Below are 11,972 nucleotides of genomic sequence, written 5' to 3' on the forward strand. Positions count from 1 at the left end.
TGACTTACTCTTCCATGTGTAATATACAGAATATACAGTAATTCCTATTTCCAAACCAGCGAATTTTGGTAGTCCAGGCTACCCCTTTCTTTGCACCACAGTAAGCATTCTCTGGACTCCACTCTTTTATCCTTTTTTGTGGTTTAATTATTTTGACTGGAGAAACGGGCTTATGAACGATAACTTGATCTTTTTACTTGAAAATAATAAAATAGTTTAAGGTCTCTTTCAAGCTGTCAGTAACACAGATCAAGATAGGAGGAAATAGTGTTCCTATAGAATTCTAGAAATCCTTTCCTTTCCTGATATGACAGAGTATAAACTGGGGTTCTAGTAGCAAGTTTGAATTTATTTTTATGTCGCTATTAAATGAACCAAGAACTCTCAGCAGGAGGCTAATGTTATTGATCTTAGTTTCCTCCTTGGTAATAGTTATTCACCTCACAAAATTGTTGTGAAAATAAACAGTGATAGTGATGCAGATAGCAATAATATTTTGAATAGTGACTAAAAACTTTCAAAGTACTCTAATGACAAGTGATCTCTTTTGAGGCTTATTATATTGTCATTTGGTATGCCAGACAAACAGTTTTGTCATAGTTTTTCATGAAAAAGAAACCAAGACACTGACAAAATTTGGTAAGAATATCAAAAAATATTCTTTTATGACTTTGGGAATGTAATAGCAAGGACAAGAAATACAAATGTTTTCAAGGTAAGGAAATATAGAAAATAGTCCTGCATATATGGTATTTTCCTCAAAGTATGCCTATGGATATTAATTAGATAGCAAAGGCAGTTTAATGATCAACCCTTCTTTCTCACATTTTCACACAAACTCTTTGTATATAGTTACAAAGAAAAATATAACCACCAGAAAATAATACACCAGTGTGTGTGCATGAGTTATAAGTGTATACGTACACTATATGTGTTGAGGAATCATGCAGAATCACTGCTTTTATATGGAAATTCAGCCTGTTCAGGTCCGCTGAGAATGAAGCAGTAATATCTTTTTTCTGTAGTCCTTGCTTGGTCAGCCATAGCATTGCCTTTCACCAATGGGCCTGGTAAGAGAGGACATGCTCTGATATAACACAGTTAACAGGGACATCTTCTTCTGAATTAATTGTTGTAACTAATGAAGCAGGTAAAATAGCTCTTCATCTGCTGTTGGACTAATTAAAGTTGTTTTAATGGATAATAGTACTTGATGCAAATACTATTAGATAGAGATTAAAGGATGTAGTAGGAAGCAGGGAAAAAGCCAAAGTAATTGTAGCCAACTCAGCTCTTTATACAGAAGTGTATAGAACTCGCCTAGGATAGATGGAACCATCAACATTAACATCAGCAATTTTTGGATCTGCCAGTACATACCATGGAGACAGAGGGCAGAGGAGAGGAAAGAATAATTTGGGGGAAGATAAAGGGCATACTATTAAAAAAATGTAACAATTTATTAGGAGGATAATGTGAGGAAAGAAAGCAAGTAAAGTCAGCCAAGAATTTGCCAGGGCTGTGGGGATTTGCAGAGCTATTGAACCAGTAAATTGGTATAAGGATGAATGATGAGATAAGCTCTCATTCCAATAATTGGTGAAGACTCAGTCAGCCCTTTACAATGATCACGTTAATTAAATAGTGATAGAGTAGTTGGATTTGAGTTCCAGATGTAGGGAGAAATAACCATTTTATTGGCCCTCTTTGTTGACAAATAAGTCTTGTGGGAGAGTAATCTGTGGGCAAAATAACCAAACAGGTTCATTAAGATTAACAGGAGTTAAATGGGTTACGTGTATCACTTTATTAATTAACTAAAAAGCCTTTTGAGCTCTAGGAGTCAGCTTTTGGGGGGTGGGGAAGTAGGATCAGAAGTCTCCAAAGAATATCAAACACAGCTTTGAGGTCTCCTGTGGTTAATTTTAGACAAAGTCTAATCCAATTAATGTCTCCTAACAATTTTTGAAAATAATTTAAAGTTTTTAAATGATCAGTTTTCAGTACAGGCAATTGAGGGTTTTCTAGTTATAATATGGTCTCAGTTTTTAAAAGGAGACATAGGTTGAGTTTTTTTCATCAGCAATACATAGCCCTGCAAGATTAAGTTGTTTAACATTGAAAAACAGGCGCTGCAACAATTCCAGCTCAGAATGAGCCAATCAGTTATCCTCCATATAATATATAATACAAGCATCAGGAAAAGCCTTGAAAGATGGCAGTAGAGCAGCAGCAACAAATTTCTAACATAAAATAAGGCTATTAGCTGTACCTTGAGGCCATACTTTCCATTGATATCATTGCATAGGGGCCTGAAAGTTTATAGATGGGACACTAAAAGAAAACTGAGGGCAATCCTTAGGGTGGAGAGGAATATTGGGGGAAAAACAGTCTTTCAAAATCAATAATAAGCAAATAAGAGCTCAAGGGAAGAGAAGTAGGATGTGGCAAACTTGGCTGCAATCACTTTAAGATCCTGTAAAAGTCTCCATTTGCCATATTTCTTTTTTTATTACAGAAACAGGGATATCTCATGGGCTGTTAGTAGGTTTATTTTATTATTTTATTTTATTTTTTGCCAGTCTTAGGGCCTGACATCAAGGCTTGGGCACTGTCCCTAAGATTCTTTTGCTCAAGGCTGGCACTCTACCACTTGAGCCACAGCACCACTTCTGGCCTTTTCTGTTCATGTGGTACCCAGGGCTTGATGCATACGAGGCAAGCACTCTACCATTAAGCCACATTCCCATCCCTGTTAGTAGGTTTAATATGTCCCATTTGGACTATCTTGAACTAATTCATGGGCTCCTTGTAATTTTTCCTGTGTAAGGTGCCACAGATCCACCCATACAGGTTCATCAGAAAGCCAAGTAATGGAATCTGCAGTCAAGGGTTGGATGGCAGGAAAAATTAGGGCCTCACCTGAAAAATTTTGAAACTTAATCCCAATCTATCAATCTCTCGGGCAGGAGTAATAGGAAATTTTCTGCCTTGGGTTCTTTTTCCCAATTTTTGTGTAGGTTCATAGTTTTTTCCCCCATAGCTGAAGACTGAACTCAGAGCCTTGCACTTGCCAGGTAAGTGCTCTTGCACTGAGCTAAATACCCAGTCCCTTCACATCATATTTTTGACAACATTATTGGGGCTCATACATAGGACTCTCATTTCCTCAAAATGTCCCTATCCCAAAGATTGACAGGCAATCCAGGAAAAAGGTATAATTGCGATACTCCAGCATGCTCCGCAGTGTCTTTCCAAGTAATATATTGAGCACTTTGTTGAAGCAAATTACTTTGTCCTGTCCCCTGTAACTGGTTAACAGCAGGTTGCACGAGCCAGTAATAACTGATACATTGGCTCTGGTATCTAGGAGTCCCTTAAGTGGGTTTTCCATTGAGATGTAATGTCAACTTAGGTGTTCTTGTCCTATTTGCTGAATCCAATAAGCGTGGTCAGAGAATCCAAAACCTTGAGTACCTCTCTTTGATTTTATAGACTTCCCCTGTTCTTGATGTGATGGTAATAGAACTGTTAGAACCACTTTGTCTAAGGAGAGAGAGTAATTCTATTTTTAACAGTTTACAACAGTATCTTAATTTTACCCTCATAATCAGAGTCTATGACTCTGGGAAACACTTGTTAGCATTTTATGGGTAAATCCACTTCTCCCTAAAAGAAGTCCCTCAGGTCTTTGAGGCAAACATCCATACAGGCCCGTAGGGATGGCTTGTGGCCCTATTTTAGTGCTTAATAGGAGGGTCTGAGGTCCAATTCTTGGCTTTTTGGGGTAGCACGCTGGAGGTCTGTCATAGTAACCCAGGACTTTGAGGAGGGTGAGAAACTGGGGTCTTGTGCCTTGGTCTCCTTCCCCATCAAGTTTCCCTGCTGTGAGCCAGCTACACAGTTAGAAGGAACAAGTTGTCCATGAACATTGAAAAAGAGCCACATTGATTTCCCCAGTGCTTTCCCCTCTTACATGGAGGACATGTACCCAGAGATGCTGGCTGACAGATAGGCACTAGTTGTTAATAGGCCTCCACCATTTTCTAACTGCAGTATTCAGCCAAATGCCCAGGTTTACCACAGACAAAACAATTTTCCCCTTGGTCCTGTTTGCCTCCATTCTTTACTGTTCCTTTCCTTTTAGTCCTTTTCCACATTTGTGCAGGTGTCATTCCTTGTGGGGCAGCATCCAGGGCCGTTCCCTGTAGGTAGGATGGAATAATATCTGTATATAATCTAATATAGTCCCACTAAGTCCCTTTCTTTTCTGATGTGGATGAATAGCAGTTTGATAAGCTTAATGTGCAATTTTTAAAAGCTAATTGTTTTACCCAAATCATGTGGGCTTCTCCGACTTCCAGCTTGGAGTAGCCCAGACACAAAGTTCTGCTGCAGCTCTTCATGAATCAGTTGTTACTCCTGATGAACAAGCTCCAAGCTCTAGCCACTGTGTTCCTGTTGGCCAGGGTGGGTTGGGGTGGGGGCCACAGAGATTCACTGGCCAAGGTTTCTAAACTCCCCAATGTAAAGGTTTTCGTTCTTCCAGAGTCTTTTTTTTCTTTATTGTCAAAGTGTGATAAAGAGGGGTTACAGGTTCATATGAAGGGCAGTGAGTATATTTCTTGTTCTACTTGTTACCTCCTCCCTCATTTCCCCCCTCCCTCCTCTTCCTTCCCTTCTCCCACCGAGAGTTGTGCGGTTGGTTTACACCAAATGGTTTCTAAGTGTTACTTTTTGAATGGTTTGTCTTTTTCTTCTTTGTCTCTTGATTTTGGTATTCCCTCTCCCTTCCCCAGTTTTATTACCCATGTAGACAATATCCAGGGTATGCAGATGTAGTACAGTGGTAGCAAGGGTACAGCCACAGGAAGGGACTACAAGAGAAACAAAACTAGACAAACCACTCAGTCAAACAAATAGACAAGGAAAAAGAGAAAAAAAGTAGTATGAGTTCACATGGCATGTTGAGAATAATTACAACAGTGGTATAATTCTTGTTTCCGTAAAGTGGTGTTCATTTCACTTAGCATCTTCTTATGTGGTCATATGGGTATAGCTATTGGGGTATTTTGGTCTTCTACCATGTCTAGCCTATTCCTGTACTAGCTATTCCCTATGAGGGACACCATAGGGTTTATGTTTCTTTGGGTCTGGGTCACTTCACTTAGTATGATTTTTTCCAAGTGCTTCCATTTCCTTACGAATGGGGCAGTGTCATTTCTTCTGGTGGAGGCATAGAATTCCATTGTGTATATGTACCACATTTTCCTGATCCACTCATCTACTGAGAGGCATTTGGTTGTTTCCATGTTTTAGCAATGACAAGTTGTGCTGCAATGAACATAGTTGTGCGGGTGCCTTTAGTGTGGTCTTGCTTGTAGTCTTTTTTTTGGGTAGATGTCCAAAATTGGGCTGCTGGGTCGTAGGGGAGCTCTATGTTTAGCCTTCTTAGGAACCTCCACACTGCTTTACAGAGGGGTTGAACAAGTTTGCATTCCCACAAACAATGTAGTAGAGTTCTTTTTTTTTTTTTTTTTTGCCAGTCTTGGGTCTTGGACTCAGGGCCTGAGCACTGTCCCTGGCTTCTTTTCTCTCAAGGCTAGCACCCTGCCACTTGAGCCACAGTGCCACTTCTGGCTGTTTTCTATATATGTGGTGCTGGGGAATTGAATCCAGAGCTTCATGTATACGAGGCAAGCACTCTTGCCACTAGGCCATTTTCCCAGCCCCCAGAGTTCCCTTTTGGCCACATCCTCTCCAGCATTTGTTATTATTAGATTTCCTGATAATAGAAATTCTTACTGGGGTGAGGTGGAATCTCACTGTTGTTTTGATTTGCATTTCTTTTATGGCCAGTGATGTAGGACACTTTTTCATGTGGCTCTTGACCCTTCTCATTCCCTCTTCAGAGAAATCTCTTTTTAAGTCTTTAGCCCATTTGTTGAGAGGGCTGTTGGTTTTTTGATTGTTTGTTTTAGAGGAATTTAACTTTTTGAGTTCTGTGTATATTTTAGATATCAAGCCTTTGTGCACTGTATGGCTGGTAAAGATCTTTTCCCAATCTGTGGGCTTTCTATTTATCCTGGAAGCAACATAGTACTATAATTCCTAGCCAGAGCAATTAGGCAAGAAGAAAACATAAAGAGGATCCAAATAGGAAAAGATGAAGTTAAACTTTCTCTCTTCGCAGATGACATGATCCTATATCTAAAGAACTGCATTGATTCTACTCCCACGCTACTAGAGCTGATCCAAAACTTTGGAAAAGTAGCAGGATATAAAATAAGTCCTCATAAACCAATGGCTTTTATATACACTAACAACCTGAAGAGCAAGGCTGAAATTAGAAAAGCAACACCTTCTGCAATAGCCTCAAATAACATAAAATACCTAGGAATAACCTTATCCAAAGAAGTGAAAGAACTCTATGACGAGAACTTTAAAAACCTATAAAAGGAAATTAAGGCAGAACTAAGGAAATGGAAAAACCTCCTCTGCTTTTGGATTGGGAGGATTAACATCATGAAAATGGCAATATTACCAAAAGCTATCTACAAATTCAATGCAATACCCATCAATATCCCAACATCATTCTTCAATGAAATAGAAGAAGCAATTCAGAAATTCATATGGACCAATACAAAACCCAAATAGCAAAAACAATCCTAAGTGCAGGAGGAATATCAATACCAAAGTTTAAACTGTACTACAAAGCTATAGTAATAAAAACAGCTTGGTACTGGCACAAGAACAGGCCTGAGGACCAATGGAACAGAACTGAAGACCCAGAAATAAACCCACAGACCTCCAGCTACCTAATCTTTGACAAAGAAACTAAAAATATAAGTTGGAACAAAGATAGCCTCTTCAACAAATGGTGCTGGCAAAATTGGGTCAACACCTGTAACAAACTAAAACTAGACCCCTACCTATCACCCTGCACCAAAATGATCTCCAAATGGATCAAAGACCTGGAAATAAAATCAGACACCTTGAAAACTCTACAAGAAGAAATAGGAGTACAGAATATAATTTCTTAAACTGTAGGACTCCTTGGCACTGGAAGAAACTTCCTCAACAAAGGCCCAGAAATCCACCAAATCAAAGAAAGGCTGGACAAGTGGGACTGTATCAAACTGCAGAGCTTCTGCTGGGCAAAGGATATATCTTCCATAGTCTTACAGGGAACCAACTAGCTGTTGTCCTAGTCCTGGTGCTCCATCCTAAATCTGCTCCCAGATGGGATAACACAGAAATCCTTCTGTATGTCCCTGCTGCACCAGCCGGATGTCAATAAAGCCATTTGTATGGGGGACATTGCAGCCGCGTGATCACAGCTTTTTCCATTCACTGTAGATTTATTTATTTATTTTAAAATTATCTACAATCGGAAGAGGCACTTCCTCAGAGCACACACGGGGCAGAGAGTCTTCTCCACACCCTGCTGGCAGAGATGTTTCCATCTCAGCATTGGAACCCTCCACTTCTAAGAGAGCCCTTAGAAAATTCATGCCGAGAATTGAGACAATCCTGGAGCTAGTTCCATAAAGAAAAAGTCACCGTGGGCACATAGGACCCTCTGTAATATAGCTGTCCTTCAATGGTTTTCCCACCTTCTCCCAAGTCTCTAAATGCTCAGTTCCTTCCTCTGGGAACAGGGACAGTCTGAATATGACACAAAATCGTTCTTGCCTCAGCCCTAAGCATACATCTTAAAACTTCAGTAAGGAGTTCCTGCTCTCTACCTTCACTTGGCTCCATTTACAAGTCCAACCATTGCCACTACACTCTCAAATCAATTATCTTATGTGCACACAGTGTAGAGGCTCCTCCACCTGACTTTTATGGGTAGCCTCGTTTTCAGGTTCCTGTTGGGGTGCCACTTGCCAGATAAAACTCCAGAACCTGAAAGAGACTGATGGGGGATTAGGAGAAGAAAGACAGACAAAAGATGGGGTTAGAAGGAACAAGAAAGCTGATAATCTAAATGGCCATGATCTTTATTCCTTTATTTGTCACACAGAATTATAGTCACAGAAGCAGGATGTGTGTGTATTGCTCTCTCTCTCTCTCTCTCTCTATATATATATATATTAGAATAGAAAGTCCACTTAGTTGGTCCAAAGCTCACCAGCCAGCACACACGGTATTACTGAAGAAGAAAAAACAGTGACCAGTACCAAGGGTTGATTCCTGACCACCCTCAGCAGTTGCAGGACCTTGCAGCTTCAGTCGCTGCATGCCTTGCATTCTCTAGAGAACAAAACTTGAAACGTCATGTAAAACATAGTTTAGTCCTGATGCTTTAGTTTCAAGTCATAGAATTCCCAGGTGGGGGTGGGTGGAGGACCTCTGGGAGATAGAAGGTGAATATAGTTTATGGTTAGGTGCAGTTGAATTAAGAGTCAAGGGATTAAGTCAAGGGATCCTCTCTCTCTCTCTCTCTCTCTCTCTCTCTCTCTCTCTCTCTCTCTTTCTCTCTCTCTCTCCCCCCCTCCCCCCTCGACCTCTCTCTCTTCTTTCCATTCACCATTTGGAATTACTTCACTTTTTCTCCTACTTCACTTGCAGGAAAAGTGGTAGTCAGGGACCCTATGGTTCAGTAACTAGTGAAGATCAAGCAAGAGCCTTTCTGCATCTTCTCTGGAACAGAGAGGACCCAGACAGATTGTCCAAGCTTGGCCTGCACTCTTTTCACTCTGGTTTGATAACCTGTCTAGTGGTGTGTGGAGTGGGGAGACCTGGCTTGTTTCTATTTTTATAATGGATGGCTCTTTAGATGCAAGACACTTCAACACAGATTCACTACATAATTGCAGACTGGATTTCAACCTCTAGGTTTGCATGTGTTCTAGTCATGCCCTTGTACAGCTAACAATTTTTTTTTAAAGTACATTAAGCCAACAGATGTACAGGTACAACATAATGATGATGAAAAAGGAGAAGATGTTTGATTAATTTCTTATGTCTAAAACTTTCATTTTTCTGGTAATCTGATTTTGGCTGGAAATGCAAGGTCAGACTATCAAAAAAAATAAGAGAAGTTATACAATGTAATAAATTCCATCACCTGACATTTTCTTACAAAGGACCAAGGTGGAAGGACCATTTCTGAGTTGTGGCCAGCAGGAAAAGAAAAGGAACCAGGATTACAGAGCACATGAGTCTTATTTTCTTTTTTGCCAGCCCTGGAGCTTGAACTCAGGGCCTGTGTGCTGTTCCTAGGCTTTTTTGCTCAAAAACAGCACTCTCACTTGAGCCACAGCGCCACTTTCAGCTTTTTTGGTGGTTAATTGAAGATAAGAATCTCATGGACTTTTCCTTCCCCAAGCTAGCTCTCAACTACCATCCCCAGAGCTCAGCCTCCTGTGTAGCTAGGATAATAGGCATGAGCTACTCATTCCCAGCAAATCTTTTGTTAATGTTATAATTAAATTAATTGTGTATTTTTAAATTTTTATTGTCAAACTGATATACAGAGAGGTTACAGTTTCATACGTTAGGCATTGGATACATTTCTTGTACTGTTTGTTACCTCCTCCCTCCTTCCCCCCTCCCCCTTTCCCATTCCCCCCATGAGTTGTTCAGTAGATTTACACTAAACAGTTTTGCAAGTATTGCTTTTGGAGTGGTTTGTCTTTTTTACCCTGTGTCTCTCAATTTTGGTTTTCTAGTTCTAATACCTGTATACACGGTTTCCAATGTACTCAGATAAGATACAGAGATAGTGCAGGTACAACCACAGAAAGGGGATACAAGAGGATCATCAACAATAGAAGCTACGGTTTCACATAGCATGTTGAAAGTAATTACAACAGAGATATAACAGTCGTTTCCATAACATGGAGTTCCTTTCACTTAGCATCATCTTTCGTTTAATTGTGTTTTAATGATTGTTCACATCCTATTCTCCACCTCTCTTTCATCCAAGTTTTGAGGATGCACAATTAATTTTGTTTTTTTGCTCTAAATTTTTGGAAGACTTATGGAAAGACTGCTATATGAGACAGGAAATTTGGAAAACTGTCATTGAGTTAGTGTGTTGACCAAGATATTGAGAATATTTGTGAAAATGTTACCTTCTTATTGATCATTTATTGAATACTGATTTGGGGGTAGCTTTATACACGACCTATGACACACAGAGGACAATTACACTTTTGAGAGTCTGACAGAACCTGTGTTAACTAGGATCTAATTCTATCCTACTGTCTAAACTGCATGTAAAGCTGGGTTCTTTCCCCAGACTCTAGTTTAGTAATAACACATTTTACATGTATAATTACACAGATTAGCTAGACACTGAGTTCTGCATATTTCTCCCTTCCATCAGCTGCTAGTTGTATAAGTGTTTGCTTGAAAATAAGTTGAACTGTAAAAGACAATATGTAGAGTTCAATACTTCATGGTGGAAAATTAAGTGCTCGTTAGTTGGAATTGTGGTGATTTTTGCGTGTTCTTTTGCTTTAAAAATATCTCATTTTAGAAGTAGCGTTGTGGCTCAAAATGGTAGACTGCTAGCCTTGAGCTGAAGAGCTCAGGGACAGTGCCCAGGCCCAGAGTTCAAGCCCCATGACTGACAAAAAACTCATTAGATCTTGATCTTGGCCTCTTGAGTAGGTAAGATTACAGGCGTGAGCCACTGGTACCTGGCTTATTACTTGTTTTTTTATTTTTATTTTTGAAGAGACTTTATTTCGAAAGGATCTAATAATAATTTCACTTATATCCAATTTAATTTAAGAGCTTCAAAATTTAAATAAAACTAAAGTATCATTCTCTAACTTGCTTGATTTTTGCTTATCAAAAATCTACTTTTGGCTTCAAAGAATTCAGAACTGAAGGATGAAATCTATGTAATAGTAGTAAAACTCCCAACCATGATGAACCAATGTTTTCTTTCCTTGTTCTATTGGTACAACAGAGCTGGGGGTTTTGTTTTGTGTGACTACATTGAATAATTTGGAAATTCTCCTGCAACTCTGATTTCTTATCAATAGGAGAAACTGTTTTTAATGACAACAGAATCACATGTCAGTGAGATCACAAACAGAATACTCACTTATTGACATTTTCACCTGGCTGGAGTGTTTTATCCACTAACAATCTTTTTTTTTTTTTTTTTTGCCAGTCCTGGGGCTTGGACTCAGGGCTTGAGCACTGTCCCTGGCTTCTTCTTGCTCAAGGCTAGCACTCTGTCACTTGAGCCACAGGGCCACTTCTGGCCATTTTCTGTATATGTGGTGTTGGGGAATCGAACCCAGGGCCTCATGTATGCGAGGAAAGCACTCTTGCCACTAGGCCTTATCCCCAGCCCTCCACTAACAATCTTATGTATTGTGTGTGAGTAAACTTAGGCTGAGCAATAAGCTAGGATAGTGTCTCATTTTTCTTTCAAAAATAGTCTAAGTTGTAAGGTCTTATTTTGCAAGGCAGGGACACTCAACTTAATCATGAGTGCAATAGAAGATTATTAAATTTTCCTAAGAGACTGGCATCTTCAGAAATATTTGGCAAATTAATAATCTGTGTGATGTGTATTCTGTGTCAGGATGGGAATCCTAAACATGGTTTCTCCTCAATAGAGATGTGAAGTCCTGAGAAACTGTGTTAGGATGATTCTGTGGTATTAGAAGTGAGAGAAGAAAGGGAAGAGTAATTGAGACAGCTGTTACTAAGGCATTGACACTTCACTGGCAAATGGTGAAGACAGTAGAATGCAAATCGCCTGAGAGCACCTATCTTGTCTGTCTTTTCTCTCTTTCTATGGTCCTCATACATAGAATTATGCCTGGTACATATAGGCAGTTAGTAAGAGCCAGATGAATTAAGAAACAAGCAAGCAAATGCAGTGGAGTGTAATAGGTGACAAGACAGAGGCAGAAAGCAAGAAGACTTTCTGGAAGAGGCAAGTGCATCTTGTCTGATGGGTTTAGCTAGAATGCTACAGGAAGCCATAGACAATAAAG

Source organism: Perognathus longimembris, chromosome 9 (assembly GCF_023159225.1).
Source record: "Perognathus longimembris pacificus isolate PPM17 chromosome 9, ASM2315922v1, whole genome shotgun sequence".
In the NCBI taxonomy this organism is placed as follows: Eukaryota; Metazoa; Chordata; class Mammalia; order Rodentia; family Heteromyidae; genus Perognathus; species Perognathus longimembris.